This window comes from Panicum virgatum, chromosome 1N (assembly GCF_016808335.1).
Source record: "Panicum virgatum strain AP13 chromosome 1N, P.virgatum_v5, whole genome shotgun sequence".
NCBI lineage: Eukaryota > Viridiplantae > Streptophyta > Magnoliopsida > Poales > Poaceae > Panicum > Panicum virgatum.
In genome coordinates, this window is record NC_053145.1 from 14,870,052 (window position 1) to 14,888,645 (window position 18,594).

Genomic DNA, 18,594 nt, shown 5'->3' on the forward strand with positions numbered 1-18,594 from the left:
CAGTTAATAAGTTCTTGGGTGCGCCATGGCAGCATCAACCTAGCTCTCTGAAGACTCTGATAACTGATAAGCTAGAGAACTGGTTTTGTTTTCCCGGCAGGAATTAAGCAAGAACGCCGGAACGACCACCGATAATCGGAAAGGGCTCAAAGCTCCCTGTCGGATGGCGAAAATCATGAGGAGACAGCGGCAGCGCGGCGTGGCGGGCGAGGAAGTTGAGATGGGAACGACAAGGGTGATTGGATCGATGTGGATATTTACGAGGCTCCAGGAGGTGGCGGAGAAGGCCAGGCGCAGCTGCAGCTGCAAGCTTGGAGAGTCCGCTTGGTCGGGCGTGGTGGACTCGATTCAACTGGGTACGGTAGCCAAGCCGGTGGAATAAATTGGGGTGCGTCTCCATGTGACCATGCCATTGAGCTCAAAGTCGAGAGAGTTTCGGCCGAGTGATCGGAAGAGTTCATTCTATCTACCTCCAGCCATGCCTTGCAAAGCCGTGGCGACGAGCTGCACGCGCTGCCTAGAACTAAGTAAGATCCCTACATATCCCTTTTTTGTTTAGAAATCTGAATTATCCAAGTGTTTATTTGAACGAAGAGAAACCAGTACTAGCTTAAGTTGGAGGGAGTAAAGCTGAAGCTGACAAGTATCATTTCATATGTGACGAGCCCATTTTAGTTTGATTTTAAAAACTTTCATGGTTCGCCCTGGGTTTAGAACCTGGGAGGGCAATGACATTGGTACACCTACCATCGGTCCTAAAATAAGTGTTCGTTTAGCTTTTAAATTTTATCCACAAAGAGTATTTTTTGGATTTTATTAAAATCCATCTAACTAAAACAATATCACATACCAAGAGAAAAAAGATATATAGAGAATTGCATTGAGCTAATCAAATTCTTAAGTGGACATTACTTTCTGGTTCCAATGCATTTGCATTTATTAAGGATACAAGGAACTAAATACACAACGCGTGTTTAATCACAACCGCTACAGTTAGAGCGCGTTTAGTTTCCAAAAATTTTTGGGAAACTTTTACAACACTAATTAGGAGTATTAGATATAGACTAATTATAAAACTAATTACATGGATGGACGGAAAATCGAGAGACGAATCTATTAAGCTTAATTAATCCATCATTAGAGATCATTTACTGCAGCACGACATTGTCTAACCATTGTATAATTAGGTTCATTAGATTTGTCTCGCGATTTTGCCTAAGGGTTATGGAATGTGTTTTTTCAATTATCCACATTTAATACTCCTAATTAGTAGCCAAACGTTCGAAGTACTGTAGCACATGTCAAATTTTGGAAACTAAACATGACCTTAATTAAAATAATATGATTATTTTCAACTATTAGTAATATGTCTAAAATTTTATAAACGAACGCTTATTTTAGAACAGAAAGAGTATTAGGGAAAAAAGTGGAGACTTAATAATGGGCCGCCAAATCTGATAAACTAGACTTGACCAGCTGCCCGTTTGGACATGCTCAGGCTCTAAAATTTAGCCGAAAACACGGCACAACCCGGAAAATGAAAATGCGACACATCAGCACCCACACATTTCAGGCCCGATGTCTTATAGCTTTTAAAAGCAGGCCAGGTCGATTGATCAGGTCTGAGAGGAATACACACATTACCAGTATTAAATATATATTACGGCATAACCAGGATAACAAGTGACGGATGCTCTACATCATTTCATGATCCCTTTTTCACTTCATATCAACCTCTTCCTCTCACAGTTCACATCGAGAACATATCAAAATCAACAAACTTTTCATCAGTAACATTTACAGCATCTTCTGTTTTCGAGATTCACAAGAGGTAAAATCTGGGATGCTTATAAAATATAAATACATGCATCTTGTATGCAGATTTAATATGGTGTGTATAATAAAAGAATCGTAGATACATCGAATTCCGTGATTCAAACCAGATGGCTTTAGACCACCTGATCTATATGTACACTTGTGCAGCATCCAATCACGCGAGTTTTGTACCGGTTGGATCATGAATAATGTCCGCTTGTTACAGGGTGCCCTCGAAGACGAGATCACCGATCTTCAACAAAAAAGTTGGGTTCTGCTGGCTTCTGTAATAATCTTACAGGCACTCTTTCCTGCAAACGGGCCTTTCGGGTGGCATTTCTCCGCAAGATCCGCATCATGTTACCCGCAAAACGCGAAGCGTAGAGCGCTGCACCAAGACTGAGGGAAGTAGTGCCGTCGCATACGATTGCTGCCTGCAACCTCTTTTCCTTTTCGTACAAAGTCTCTTCAAGCTTCTTTCTGCAGTATCTGTGCCACGCTGCCTGTATGAAGCAAGCGGCCCAAGTTCTCCATTGCTGTGAGTAGAATCTGAAGGTATGTTGGAGCTGTTTGCTGTGAAGCCTCCTGAATTGGGTGGCAACAAACTTCAAGTCGTCAGCCCTCAAAGCAAAAGCTTCGACTTCAGTCAGCGTCTTCACTGTCCTAGTTGAGCCAGGGAGATTCGATGCTGAAGTGGGGTCAAGGGCCCATGTGAGGAGCTCTTCACCACAGAAGTCACCACCTTTTAGAACATTAGAGTTGAAGAAGCCAGTCTGTCCACCATTTGTTGTCGTACTCTCTAGTGTTCCCCTCATGATGAAGAGCATTTCATTCACTGGGTCACCTTCACGAATGATGCAGCTTCCTTCCGTGTACAGCATGGGCTTTAGACGATCACACATAGCATCCAAGAGCTGCTCATCCATGTTTTCAAACATTGGAACCTGCAAATAGAAGGAAAGGGTTAAAGATGAAAATGCTAGTAACGAATAGCATCTGTTGATCAAAGAACAAAATTAAAAGAAAGAAGTATATACGAATCAAGTATAAAATGTATAGATGTCCATCAAAAACTTTTCTGCTCAATAAAGTCTTTGAAAAGTTATTAACTGCCTTTCAACTTGTTAGGGGTAAATCTAAGCTCAGTGCATTTTATGGCAATTCAGAGTTCAGACACATTTTGAAGGGACCTGACATTGGGGGAGATAGCATGCAACTTTCTAGAACATAGTTTTCCTACTGCTTAATTTCCTATAAACAATTGGCGAAGTGTGGCTAGCTTTGCTGATTTTCAAGAAAAAGAGAAGAGAATATAAACAGTGAATAAGCTAGCAAAAGAGTCTAATTTCCAGAAATTGACATTTCAGTCAATATTAGGTGTTACAAGTGCTAGTTTCTCAAAATGTGAAGCACAAATCCACACCCCCAGTCAATATCAATTACCTAGTAACATTATTTAACTGTTTCTTTTTCTTTCCTCCTCTCTTTAGCAATCAGCATAAGCATATAAATTGAATCAAGCTCTGTCCTAGTTTAGCAATGCTGTAAAAGCAGATGAAGATGATCAAATGATAGAACAATATTGCTTGTCCATGAGGCAAGACCGCTAGAGTGGTGTAGAACCTTATCACATACATAGTTCAAAGCATCCCTTAGGCCTATACCACATAATACATGGGGGCCTATGATTGTATCAACCATTCTGCTTGCTAACACATACATTCCAACCAGAGAGGCGTCAAACTTTAGGCACTGCCAGAGTTGCACTAAAGCCCAGATGAGAATCTACCTGATCCAGAACAGAACCACAACCACTATCTGCTGACACAATGTAAACCAAACTTAGCTGACGGTATTGAGTTGCATGCACCAACTAATTCAACCTAACAGCTTAAGCTGATAGGAAAAGTTGGGTAATTCACTTATACTTCAATAGGCGGGGGAAAGACCGACCCCGCGGTATTACAAATAAGAAGGAATCTCAGCCAAGATGGCAGAGAAAACCCCCAAAACTCTGGCTTCACCCTATAGGGTCGCACCATAACCTCGGACGACCACAACCCATTGGGCTGGCGACCACCGTACTGCCCCTAGTAGGATGGTCCAAAACAACCACAGGTAAACTATTTTTTTAGGTTGCTAGAGAGGGGATTTTTTTTTGTGCCACCAGGATTTGAACCCTCATTGGTGTCCCCCTCAACTGGGGAGCTTACCACTATACTACAAGAGTGTCGGCACTGACTACTTAAATAACATACAGTTCTTGGGAAATAAACTTAGGCATATCAGCATGACAGCATATGCATATTAACTATATATCATCACTACATGGGAAGAGGTCAAATATCCAGTCTGTATGGAAACAGTAGATAAACGCTATCTCAAGGAATGTGCTTGGGACTATGTGTATGTATCCATTTCCATACACCTAATGATGGGACACAGAGAGAAGATGAGACAAAAGTTTAAGTACCTTCATCAGAAGAGACAAACAAAGATGTCTCTTTATCTCTCTTCGAAGATCCTTGGGAAGATTTGCAAGAAGGCCCTCTTCATCAACACCTCTTGTTTCTTGCCACCTATATTGTTCATGGCGCATAATCCGCTCCTTAAGATTTTCAGGAAGTAGCCTATGTGCCATCCACTGCTCTGTATCCCGCCTTTTCATTCTCATTTCTTCTATACGCACAGAGGCTGACTGTAAATAGGTCTGTAATTCACCCACCATAAAGAAAAGAAAATTAGGATAATATGGTATGTATACAACTTAGCTGCCTAGTTACTAACTAAATAATTAAATAAATAATCCCTGATTCTAACTGAAACAATGAGCCTTTGTCTTTAAATTTAACATGGTACACTGCAGGGTAAGTGTTTGGTAAATCAGAGATGCTGATATATAAAGGAAAATGGACTCATTTAGCTTGTTATTTGTATTGAAATGAAGATCGTTTAAGATCATTAAGGAATGAAGATCTAAAAGTTTATGTGAGCTTATTTTTACTTTTTTTTCAAAGCAACCAAACCATTATAGGTGTGGTGTCTTTTGCTCTTCTTCTTAATGCAATGATACGCAGTTCTCCTGCTTATTCGAGGGAAAAAAACAAGCCATTACAAGCATCAGTTCTAATTAGAGGCACACATGATTGTGGTGTCCACCATAATGCCAGTAACTCTTGCATACGTACTACAGGAAAATGTATGGAGTTAACTGTTTGAAGAAAATGTTAATATTGAAGATAATATAAGACTTATTATCTTTTAAAGAAATAACTTTTTATAATGCTTTTCATTTCCAGGTTTTCCATCAGTGCAGTTCCTTATTTCTCAAGGTATGTATTTATGGAGCACCTAACTTCATAGAATCATGTAAACACAGTGTTCCTGTTTCTCCTGCGCGTTCGAGGAAAAAAAACAATGTTCCTGTACAGTCGGTATTGGTTTAATGTGATTTTATCAAGTGAATCCATAGGCAGTTTTATTTACATATGTGATATGTCCATTCGTTCAATTTACTAAAATCATATACATCAACAATATGCCATGAGATATTAGCACAATCAATTAAAATTGTGGGTGCAGGCCGTTTACACCGTTTACACGGCGTGTAAACGCTACTCGATGGGTAGCTATGTAGGCCGATTAGCCGTGGAAAGCCGTATAAACCCGTTTCGACCGTTTACAAGGCCGTTTAAATGGCCGTATATTCCGACTATTTGCTACACGGTGGGTGACCGACCATTCACCGTTTAACGTTTAGGCTAACATTGACTTCACATAGGTTGACCTTTTTTCAATAGCTAATTAGCTGACACTTAATCCAACAACACATGAATGACAAGAAAATGCCATCAATGACAAAAAAAAACTTTGTATGTACCTGCACATTACCAATAAGTAGTGCAAATAGAACCAAGCCTGATGTTGAGACAAAAACCGCAAACAGATTCTCCAATGTATTAGTGCTTGTAATCATGTTCTGACCAAGAGAACTGCAATAGATGAACCAATAAACAAATGCACGTTGAAGAAAAGAAAGCTGGAAGCTAACTTTTTGTGAGCAAACCTTAGATTTTGTAGTCCCCACCAAAAGCAATAGAATAGTTTCTCGAAGAAACTCTTTGAACTTGAAACATTCCGGAGAGCTGGTAGAAAAATTCCAAACGTCGGGTCTGGCTTGGTATCGCCATTTGTTGAGCAAACAATTGGCAAGAAAGCATTATTTCCAAATGTATTAGTCTCACAATATAAAGATGTAGGATGACAGCCAGTATGATTGCTACATGCTTGTCTCCAACAGGAGTCTAATCGTTGGATGGAAAGCATGTACCAAAGAGCTCCAAAGCCCTGTAATCAGTTGTAGCATCAGTTTGTAATCTACTCACCATGAACAACAAAATTGTGGAAATTAAATGCATTTATCAGGAGGTTAACCATCTCATCAAGTTATATGGAGGTGAGCCATATAATGGAGCACTTCATTATATGATGTCAAACTGGGCGGTGTACATATTACATTCTCTAGTATTTGTGTTGCTTCCTGGTTACTGAACCAGTAACTTTTTACGATGTTGCGCATTCCCAAATTTGTGACTAGAAATGTGTAATTCATATTATAAGGAAACTGATGCTTGCCACTTTTGTTAATAGGTATCCAAATATTTTTTACAATTATGTGTATTTTTAAAATCGTTTAGTGTAGGCATCTCTAGTTGTATGTTTCGAATTCTTCTCAGATTCATTTCCTGACAGGAAGATTCTGCATCAGAATGCCACCACAACATGCAAAAATTATAAGAAGCATCCCGTAAACGTTTGCTCTTTGTCCATAGATATGAGTATAATGATTAAGGTTTAGGAATTGTCCCCAACCTGGTGAAAGGTATGGGTGTACACATTGTCTTACAGCTTACAAGTTACAACCAAGGCAGAAGATAAGGTTTTAGTGAGCAAGCGCAAACACTAAATAATGTTTTCTTGCCAATAATGTGTCAAGGGGACTTACATGACTGGCAAGCATATAAATTATCAGGTTGAAAGCAGCACCAGCCCATGCTGTCTCTGTAAGTATACCAGCAGATCTTGTGATTTGAAGGTAAAGAGGTATTATTCGGAGCAGTCGAGGAACATATTGACATATGATAATAATCAGTAATACAATTTTAGCCTTCATAATTTCAGAACCTTCGAGACGAGGCAGCACAACCAACACAAATACCTGATAGTTAAAATATCACGGGTAGTTACTGAAAGAGATGTAATTTGTGTGGAATAATTGCTTTATTAATTGGGAGATACACAGGTTACATATATAGGGCTGAGAATAGCTTGGGGCTAAAGGAAACCCCGAAACCAAATCTACTCAGGACTCTAACTAACCATATCTCTAGCTTGGGGCTAAAGGAAACCCCGAAACCAAATCTACTCAGGACTCTAACTAACCATATCTCCCTAACCAAACACAGGGCCGGCCGGCTTATACATGCCTAGCGCAGGACCCACACACAAGTATATACATAATCTGTCTAACACGCCCCCGCAGTCAAATCGTCGGGTGACCGAACATTAAGACTGGACCTAAACTCCGTGAAGACGGATGAAGGCAACCCCTTGGTGAAGATGTCGGCGAACTGAGATGTCGTCGGGACATGAAGAACACGCACATCACCAAGTGCAACACGCTCCCGAACGAAATGAAGATCGATCTCCACGTGTTTGGTGCGCTGATGCTGAACGGGATTGGAGGACATATAGACAGCACTGATGTTGTCGCAGTACACCAAGGTTGTCTTGCGCAAAGGAGTGTGCAGCTCAGACAGGAGTTGGCGTAACCAGGTGGCTTCAGCAACTCCATTAGCGACAGCTCGATACTCAGCCTCTGCACTGGAGCGAGAAACAGTGTTCTGACGCTTGGACGACCAGGAGATCAGATTATCACCAAGGAAAACCGCATAGCCTGAGGTAGACTTGCGTGTTTCTGGACATCCAGCCCAATCAGTATCAGAGTAGACCACCTAATCTGACTGAGAAGAGGGGCGCAGGAACAAACCCATATGTAATGTGCCACGGACGTAACGCAGAATGCGCTTCAGAGCAGTGAGATGAGGCTCCCGGGGATCATGCATGTGAAGACAGACTTGCTGAACTGCATAAGAGATATCTGGCCTGGTGAAAGTAAGATACTAGAGGGCACCAGCAAGACTACGAAAATCCGTGGGATCTGAAACAGGAGCACCATCAGCTGACAACTTGGGATTCAGGTCTACAGGAGTCGCACAGGGCTTGCAATCTGCCATGCCAGCCCACTCAAGGATCTCAATCATGTACTGCCGTTGAGATAGAAAGAGATCTGAACCCACTCGTTGAACCTGCATGCCAAGGAACTGATGAAGGGCGCCAAGATCCTTCAGTGAGAATTCCTGTTGGAGAGAGGTGATGGTGCGCCTCAGAAGATCAGCGGAGGAAGCCGTCAAGACAATATCATCAACATACAGCAAAAGATAGACCACATATTCGCCACGATGGTAGATGAACAAAGAAGTGTCTGACTTAGCTTCGACAAAACCAAACTGCAGAAGATGTGAAGCAAACCGGCTGTACCATGGACGAGGCGCCTGCTTAAGACCATAAAGTGAGCGATTAAGCCGGCACACATAATCTGGATGTGCGGAGTCCTCGAATCCATAAGGCTGAGCGCAATAGACCGTCTCAGACAGATTGCCTTGCAAGAAAGCATTGTTGACATCAAGCTGATGAACATGCCAGGAGCGTGACAGAGCCGGAGATAGAACCGTCCGAACTGTAGCAAGCTTGACCACCGAACTGAAGGTTTCAGCAAAATCAATTCCAGGACGCTGAGTGAATCCACGAAGTATCCAACGAGCTTTATAGCGCTCAAAAGATCCATCAGTCTTGAATTTATGCTTGAAAATCCACTTGCCGGTGACAACATTACACTGAGATGGTCGAGGAAGAAGATCCCATGTATTATTAGACAGGAGGGCAGAGTACTCAGCTTCCATTGCAGCACGCCAATTGGGATCAGCGAGGGCGGCACGATACGTCCGAGGAATCGGCGATAAGGGCGCCGCATGATACAGAGCCGGCAGGCGAATACCACGCTTGGCCCTAGTGACCATGGCATGCTGGTTGGTCACAGGGTTGACTCGGACGACGCCACGAGGGAGGGGAGCAGCAGGTGTAGTCGTGACGGGCGCTGGAGCAGCAGGCTGAACTGCGGGGCGCCGGGAGTACACCAAGCCAAAGCGTCCCAGTGGCTGTGCAGCATCAGGACCACTGGGGGAGGATGAAGCCGTGGGTGGCGACGGTGCCGCACATGGCGCAGCTGAACTCGGTGAAGAAGCCGCGCATGGCGCAGCAGAGGGTGTCGTGGCCGCGCGTGGCGCAGCAGGGGGGGGTCGAGGCCGCGCGTGGCGCAGCAAAGGGCGTCGAGGCTGCGCGTGGCGCAACGGGAGACGTTGGGGCCGCGCGTGGCGCAGCTGGTGCAGGGACCGCAGGTGGCGTAGGAGGTACATCGCTGGGAAGGGTAGCAACCATGCGGGACTGCATGTTGCTTACGGTAGTACCTGCAAGCAGCAAATGCGGTGATGGTGGAAAAGGAACAACCACCGGATTAGTGAACTCGTCCAAAAAATCGAAATCAGCACGTGAGGGAGAGGGAGATGTTTCCGCAAAGGGAAAGGAAGTCTCCTAAAAAATCACATGGCGAGAGATGATGATCCGATTAGTATGACGGTCAAGACAGAGATAGCCCTTGTGGTGAGGAGAATAGCCAAGGAATACACACAAGGCGGAACGAGGAGCGAGTTTATTTGTGGCGGTGGCAGAAAGGTTAGGGTAGCACTTACACCCAAAGACGCGTAGGTGGTCATATGACGGTGGTGTCCCAAAAAGGGAGAGATGTGGAGTAGAAAAATCGAGCGTCTTGGTGGGTAGAATATTCAGGAGATATGTAGCAGTGTTAAGTGCGGCAGCCCAAAACCTGGGGGGATGCTAGTCTGAAACAGAAGGGAGCGAACGACATTATTAATGGAACGAATAATGCGTTCAGCCTTACCATTCTGTGGTGAAGTATGTGGGCAGGACATGCGCAGACGAACGCCATTGGCGAGGAAGAAGATGCGCGAGCTGGAGTTATCAAACTCCCTGCCATTGTCACACTGAAGGCCCTGCACACTGGTGTTAAATTGTGTGCGCACATAGGAAAAGAAATCAGACAAGGTGGAGAAGGTGTCAGACTTAAGGCGGAGTGGGAAGGTCCATAAATAGTGAGAAAAATCATCAAGAATAACGAGGTAATATTTATGACCCGAGACGCTAGTAACTGGCGAGGTCCAGAGATCACAATGTATTAACTCAAAGGGGCGCGAGGCGCGGGATGATGACATATGAAAGGGAAGACGAACATAACGACCAAGTTGACACGCATGACAAATAGAGTTGCTAGCACTTTTATTACAGCGAATGGCGGAAGAGTGTGCTAATCTAGACAAAACTTCATGACCAGGGTGCCCGAGACGCTGATGCCAAAGCGAGGAGGTGCTAGATGCTAGGAGGGCGGATGCCGGAAGCTACAACGGATAGAGAGGTCCGGAGCTGTTACATCTGCCGATCTCGTTCCGAGTGGGAAGATCCTTCACAGAGCAACCAAAGGGGTAAAATTCCACAGTGCAGTTATTGTCGATAGTGAATTGACGAACGGAAATAAGATTCTTAATAAGGTTAGGAGAAACCAAAACTTTATTAAGATGGAGGTTATGTGGAAGGACAGTACTGCCGGTGGAGACCACGGGAAGGAGATTCCCATTGCCAACGATGATAGATGAAGGAGAGTGACTAGAAGGAATAGTGGAGGTCGAGAGTATACCAGCATCGGAAGCCATATGAGTGGTAGCACCGGTATCAAAATACCAATCTTGTTGCGGCGGCTGTTGGAGCGACATGGTCTGGAATTGGGCCGCTAGGGCCTGCTGATCCCAGCCCGGAGACAGAGGCGCAGCAGGGGAGGGAACACCCCACTGGCCAGCCCATTAGCCAGGTAGGCCAGCGACGTAGGTCTGGTGTTGAGCTGGAGGAGCGGCCCGCGGAGGCATCGGGGCCCGTGGACCCGGCCACATGTAGATCGCGCCAGTCCACGGGTTGTAGAAGCTGGTGCCGGTCGGTGGAGCCGTCGCAGGGGAGGAGGAGCCGCCGCCAGATGCGTTGCCGGAGGCACCGCCAGCGGAGGAACCCCCGCCGCCGCCGCCTTTGTTGAAGCGCTTGCCGCCGCGCTTGCCGCGCTGGAAGCCGCCGCCCCCGGAGTTGGACGCCGACTGCTGTGGCGTCTTCGGGGAGGAGTCCTGCTGCTGGGGTGGTCGAGGCGGCGCTGGGGTGGGTGGCTTGGATCCGCCAGAGCCGCCGGTGCTGGAACCGGAGAGGGCGGTGAGGGCAGCGGCGGGGGGAGCTTTGGCCATGGTCAGCTCCTCGAGACGAAGGTCGTCGCGCACCTGGAGGAAGGAAGGGAGAGGGGTGCTGCGGCGAAGATGAAGACCAAGGGCGCTGAAGCGCTCATTGAGCCCACGGATGATGTTGAGGACGAGCGTCTCCTCGGAGATCGGTTGGCCGAGGTCCCGAAGATCTTCCGCCATGCGTTTGAAGCGGCGGCAGTAGTCGATGGCGGAGAGATCGCCTTGGGAAAAGGCCCGGAACTCTTGGTCGGCGTAGAAAGCTCGGGTGGTACGGTTCCCAAGGAATTGGGACTCGATGGCGAGCCAGATCGGACGAGCGGAGGCGCCGCCCTCGGAGACAGAGTCGGCGAGATCGTCGGAGATGGCGCCGAGCAGCCAGGTGCGGACGACACAATTCATCCGCACCTAGGAAGGAGAAGCAGGGGCGACTGCGTCGGAGAGAACATGGCGTTCCAGCGAGTACTTTCCGAGGACGTCAAGGAAGGACTCCTTCCAGCGGGTGTAGAAGGTGGAGTTGACATCCAGGAGCAGCGGGACGAGAGTCCGGATGTTCTGGACAGAGACAGCTTGCGCATGGAGATTGAGGAGGACGGCGGCCTCCTGTTGGAGAAGAGCGGCCTGGAGGTCGATGTCGTCTTCGCCATGGTGGAAGGCGTCGGCGTCATCTTCCTTGGAGGGCGCGGCCGCGGCACATTCGGCAGCAGCGCGCTCCTGCGCGGCACGGAGACGAGCGGCGGCGGCGTCGAGATTGGCCTGAGCGGAGGCGGCCTCCCGCTCAGCTTCCTCGGCGCGGGCCAGAGCAGCAGCTCGGGCTGCCTCGGCTACGCGTGCTTCCTCGTCGCGTGCAGCGTCAGCGTCGGCAGCAGGTTTGGCGGCGTCATCGTCGCCAGAAGTCATGGCGCTAGGCCGGGCGGGCGCGCAAAGTGCAGCGCCGGCGGGCAGCGCAGAGGCGCGCTAGGAGCAGCGCCGGTGAGGTGGGGCGCGCGTACAGCGGCGCCAGCAGCGGAAGGAGAAAACCTAGTCTCGTGATACCATGAAAGAGATGTAATTTGTGTGGAATAATTGCTTTATTAATTGGGAGATACACAGGTTACATATATAGGGCTGAGAATAGCTTGGGGCTAAAGGAAACCCCGAAACCAAATCTACTCAGGACTCTAATTAACCATATCTCCCTAATCAAACACAGGGCCGGCCGGCTTATACATGCCTAGCGCAGGACCCACACACAAGTATATACATAATCTGTCTAACAGTTACAACTACATGGAATTTAAGGATAGCAAATATCAATGAGTAACAGGGACTTATAAAAAATAGGACAATCAAATCCAAACCGTTTAATGGACATATCTAAAGTTCTAAACTGGGAAACAAAAGCAATCCTATCTATTTTTCTCGAACAATGCAGGAGAGTTGTGTCATTTCACTAAAGAGAGAGAAATATATGTACAGAGGAGAGATCGAAGAGGCCTTCCCCAACACACTCAACATGAAGGAAATAAGGTTACATTCGCACCACACTCTAAAATCTAGGCTACCACAACCAGCCACCTCGCAAAAACAGATTAACAATCCGGAGCGAGCACCAATGAATGGAGGCAATTCTATCTGAATTTACAGATTTTCACTTTATTGCATACTTGCACCAATGTACATATATGCCATAGTCTTCTGGGCCATTGGTGCATTGAAGCTTGGTAAAGTATCCTAAAATTGGTAACAACAGCATTTTCTTGTAGACTCTCATTAAGTCATAATTGTATATGAGTAAACTAGAACTAAAGTGCGTGCATATTATAATTCTACAAGTTTTCATGTATCCTAGCAAAAAAAGACAACTGCATGTTGCTGGATAGTCCTTCGTCATTCCGGAGGAATCCAATGAACAACAACGATTACCACTCAAAAGTACTCAATATTTTGGAGTTTGGACATGACAAAGTGTCTGATATGTATCTTTGACAACTAATTTCTACTAGAATATATTTATAAAATCTGAAAAACATTATGAGAATAGGAAAGATTTTGAAGACATATCAACACATAAGATTTTTTTATTACAAACTACTACCTCCGTCCCAAAATATAGCAACCTTTAGACTTGGTCGAAGTCAAACATTTTCATCTTTGACCAATAATATCTCCAAAAATAATTATTTTAAATAGAAAATGTTACATGTTATGATAGTTGGATTCGTTATGAATAAACTAATATCATTTTCATATTGTTACGATTTTTTAACCATATATAGTCAAAGTTTAAAAGGTTTAACTTGGAATAAACCTAAAAGTAGCTATATTATGGGACAGAGGGACTAACATGTAGCCGAAGCTTCAAAAGTTTGACTGGATCTTCTCCGAAACGTCAAGTATTTGTGAGTTGTGACTAGAGGGAGTAACTCAATTATGAAACACTAAGTAGATGGTATGTCATTTACCTGTGGGAGGGGCAGAACAGCTAAGAAATCAACCAGAAAAAATGTTGACATATACCGCTTCGCTATTGCAAACGTGTCCTCAACCAAGACACCCCGACCAAACACTCTAGAAGAAGGAGCAATAAAGCCCGTCCTGAACTGAAACATTATATGGAGTAAATAGAAGATATCTGTGAAAAAGCGCAGGATACTTGCTGCAGTTTCCAACTTCTTGTCCAAGTGCATGCAGTTATTGTCACCATTGATTACCGGGATATACAAGAATAATGGGTCGACAAAACTGCAAAAAGACATGATATCACAAATATCTTGTTCCATCTCTGCAAAAATGGCCCTTGGGGATCAAGAACTCTTGTTTTGCGATTCCTTTCCTCTGAAGCTGATTTGTTTTGAGTTTCGGAATGTGAAGAGTTCCCTAAGAATGAAAAGGCTCCTGCAGTTCTGCCCTTTAGCAACCCAAAGACATTATGCCCTTTTTGTGAAACTACCCTATCTGAAACAACTGAAACAGATTGCTCTGATCTCCAGTCCTGAAACCTGGGCATAACAAAAGCAATAGAAAAAGCAGCTCTCAGAATATGCAAATTTTCTGCAGAGGCTATAGAATCAATGTTCGACAAGGCGCTGTTCCGCGGCCGCCTAGGCACGCTTAGTCGCTGGGCGGAGGGGTTCCGCCTTGCCTAGGGGGTAGGCGGTACCCTAGGCGGTGCGGACGTCGGGCGGCGCTGGGGAGGAGGGGAAATCAGGCGACAGAGGCGCAGGTGGAGGCGGAGACATCCGGCGGCGGCGGCGGAGGTGCAGAGGTCGGGCGGCGACGAAAGAGGCGGAGGCGGAGTACCCAGCCCGGATCTGCTTCCGCCGCCCGCCGGGACCTCGATCTGCTCCTTCGTTGCCCGGATCTGCTTCCGCCGCCCGCCGGGACCTCGAGCTGCTCCGTTGCCCGGCCGCGGCGAGCTCGGGCTCCTCCCTCCCCACGATAAGCCTGTGACCCTGCCTGCTTCCTCTGCTCTAGCCTCCTTCCTCCTCTGCTCTGGTTCCGCCTCCTCCCTCTCCTCCTTCCTCCTCTGCTCTGGTTCCGCCTCCTCCCTCTGCTCTGGTTTCGCCTCCTCCCTCTGCTCTAGCCTCCTCCCTCGCCTGCTCTGGTTCTCAAGCTCGCCTAGGGAACGCCTAGAAAACGCCTGGGCGAGCCTAGGCGCGCTTAGGCGCTAGGCGGAAGGTGACTGCCTAGATACCGCCTAGCGCCTAGCTGAACATTGTAGAATGAATCTGGCACCACACATTTCCACCGAAGCAGGGTTTGCTTCAAACGATGGGAAGTTTTTCTTTCAAAATAAGACAGCAGGTCGCTAAAATATTTATGAGGCAAAGTGGCAAACTAAACTTGTGGCACTATAATCCAGTTTTTCACAACAGTTCTGATGCCATGTAGAATTAGAGGATAAAACAAGAGGCTGACCTCACATATCTCTCCTCTCGGCCCGCCATGGCTTCCTTCTAAAGCCAGAGGAGAAACAGGGCCAGCAAGGCGACAACAGCTGACCAAATCTTCAAGTGCAGCATGGAAGCATCAACCTCCCTGGAGATCACCGACCATGTACATGTAAGAACCTTCAAAAGGCATAGAGAGCAAAGCAATCATCAAACTGTGCAGGTACTCATTTAGCGGTAACAGTCTAGTAAGTAGAATGAACAAGAATCCTGAGGCCTAAGCATGACGCCAACAGATGAGCAGCAGATTAGGCACCAGGCAAAAGTAACCAAGGGCAATCCAATGAACAGATTGGGGAATTCGAAAGCTTATGCTAATAGGAACAGTTTTTCCCTATTATTATTGAGATGAATAGATGATAACAAAAAGGTGGTGTTCCAATTCCCTCGGCTGGATTGAGAGGGAAGGAACAGGCCAACAGCAGAACAAAATCATCCCCCCCCCGGTGCTTTTCCCTCTCTGAATCGAATGGGCTCACAAACTCACCCCGTGGACCACAGTTCCAGCGCTAAACCGCATTAACAAGGCTGTAATCCCCGATCCTTGGCCAGAGGCAAGCTTGGCTTAGCCGAAGCACCCTACCAGGACGCCGAATCCACATTCCAAGCATGAGAGTAGCTCCCGGTGACTAGTCACCGCATCACGAGTTCACGACAGGCCACAATTCGCAGCTGAGCAGGCCCGGAAGCGGAGCAAAATCGCGCGAGCAAGGCGGAAGCAGCCGGAAGCCGGAACGGATCTGAACCGGACTAAACCGAGAGGCAGCCGGGTAGGGTAGATCGGGGGTCGGGGCGGAGCGAGAGCAGCAGGCAGCAGGGGCGAGCTTACCGTAGCGAAGGGTCCGGCCGACGGCGGCGGCGCTGGCCGGGGAGGACGGTGGGGGAAGCGTAGGGGGAGTTCGTGGGGGCGTGGTGGGGTAGCGGATAGTATTTACGAGACGGCGGCGGCGGCGGCGGCGGCGGCGGCGGCGACCGGACGGGAATGGCAAGACTACCGGCGGTTTCCACGGGTCGGGACGGCTCGTCCGTGCATAATGGGGACACGTTCCTCGCGTGGGTGGGCGTGGGCTCCAGCTCGACCGCAGTTTGTTCAGTCAGTGTAAAGTTTTTGAGGCTTATAAATTAATAATAAAATAAATTATAGATTCCGATTGTAAATTGCAATATGAATTTATTAGCATCACATTGTCAAATTATGGCACAATTAGACCCAAAAAATTTGTCTTGCAGTTTACATTCAAACTGCAATTGATTTTTTTATCTATATTTAATGCTCCATGCATGTGTCCAAACATTTGATATGACATTTTTGGTCAAAAAATTTTTGGAATCTAAACAAAGCCCTATTTGCCAGCCCAGTCGTGATGAGTAGACCTGATCATCTGCCGGGTCGGGTCAGGTTTGGATCGAGTCACTTCGGATTTCGAGTCAAAAAATGTTAGCCCATGCCCGGCCCATGACATGATCGGGTCGGGTCGGGTTCGGGTTGGATTGGGTTGTCTCGCAATTTTGTGTGTAATTTTGGGATTGAATCGGGTTTTTTGAGTTTTGGATCAAATATTTCGTTCCGTACCCGACTCGTCACTTGGTCGGGCCGGGTTTTTTCAGACGGGTCGAGTGGCCCCACCCTGCCCCAAGGTCAAGGGTTTGACTCGTTTAAGATAGGAGTTCGGCTGCAGCAAGTTTGGAGCTAGACTTGGACCCTGTTTGGCGGGGCTCCAAGAACAACTTTGGCTCCGTTCGGATGGTCTAAATCTGGCTGCTGACTGCTGCTGGCTGCTACAATGGCTGGCTGTAAGCAGGCGGGCGGGCTACTGCATGACTGCTGCTGGCTCCAGCCAAAAACAGCCGATTGTAGGACAGCCAAACACCATCTTTGGTAGCGGCTTCATGCAGTAGAGACCTTCATGGAGCCAATGGCTTACACAGCGGTAGAGGAGCCACAAATTGTGGCTCTAACCGACTCCTCCCTGTCCCCATTCCATCTAGTACTGATTTACCCCGCGCGACAGCGACCAGTGGGCCGAAGCATCGCGGTGCTGCCGCGGAAGGCATCGGCGGCGCGAGGAGGCAGCAGATCCAAAGGCGTGGAGGAGCATCGGCGTCTGGCGGGAGAGAGCACCAGGAGTAGGGCCCGCGGAGGCTGCTGGGAGCCGGCGACGCGACACGGAGGCGTGTGGGAGATGAAGGCGGAGCAAGTAGCAGGAAGCAGCTGGATAAGGCAAGGGGGGAGGAACGGATAAGGACTTGGAAAATGAGGATAAAAAAGAAGAAAGAAAGGAGAAAAAAAGAAAAATAAAATGAAATGAAAAAGTTATTAGTGCAAACTTAGAATCCAGATGCACGACACCTCAAATAGATAAGGGCATATTCGACATTTCAACTCTTCAATATATTCACGAAAGCATATGAAGCTGTTTTGCCAAACATTTTCCAAAACGATTTCAGCTCCACCAGAGAAGTCGCTCCACTAGAGAAGCCGAAGCCAGAGCTGTTTTTTAAGAAGCCGGAGCTCTGTCAAACAGGCCCTTAATGCTGCAACCGCCAAGTATGGAGAAAGCTATGAAAACTCCGAGTAAAATAGAACTTTTTGATTGAAGAGCTCTACGTGGATTGATGTCGTGCAACTCAATACCGGCAAATACGCATGTTGTACAGAGGGAGGATGTCTGGTGTACCATAATGGAGCAGAAGATATGAAACACTTGATCTTCACGTGTGATCGAGCTAGAGCAGTATGGAGGTCCATAGATGTTTGGAAGAAGATTAGACACCTAGAGGCCGATCAGTCGAGGTCCATTATTTTGGAAGAAATCCATATATGAGAGCAGAGGCGGAGCTCCTCATGCGGCACTGTAGGGCAGCTGTCCCACCTACCGCTGGAACAATGCCACAAGGACCCTTGTCTTCCTCCCTTCCGGCGTGGAGGTGAACCGGCAAGTAATGGACGGTGTCGCAGCGACGTCCGTCATCTTCGATTCTCCATGACGAGAGTAGAGCAGGCAAGTGGAAAAATCTTCATGACGACCCGACCTCCCGTCGTCCTGTCATCGGCTCCTCCCGATGTCCCGTTCACATCTGCGTCTCCGGCCTCCGCACTTCAGCAATCTGCCACCGGCCGCCTCCGCTGGAGCGTGGTTGCATGGAGCTGGAGCCACCCCAGCCAGACGCGCCTCGGCCAACCGGCCCTGAGCTTCGTGGCACCGGCCCAAGCGCAGGCGGGAGGCTGCTCTAGTGGACGAAGAATTGGTGGGAAGGGGAGGTTGGTCGTTGCGATGCCGGCGAGCCGACAACAGGCACTGACCGCCGTTGTAGTGCTCCGCCTCCACGCTCCAGCCCGCCGCGCTGCCACCCATTGCCAGTGTGCGTCGCGCCACACCACC

At 47.4% G+C, this 18,594-nt stretch overlaps 1 pseudogene across 1 annotated transcript; it reads right to left on the reverse strand.

Annotated features, from left to right (window-relative positions):
• Nucleotides 1–1,703: 1,703 nt before the first annotated feature.
• LOC120655282 lies at nucleotides 1,704–16,188 on the reverse strand (annotated as a pseudogene). The gene is made up of 8 exons (XR_005667406.1): nucleotides 16,041–16,188; nucleotides 15,180–15,331; nucleotides 13,724–14,260; nucleotides 6,821–7,033; nucleotides 5,882–6,162; nucleotides 5,696–5,807; nucleotides 4,289–4,525; nucleotides 1,704–2,759 (listed from the first exon to the last, which is right to left on the reverse strand). The product of XR_005667406.1 is annotated as a cyclic nucleotide-gated ion channel 1-like (transcript).
• Nucleotides 16,189–18,594: the final 2,406 nt, after the last annotated feature.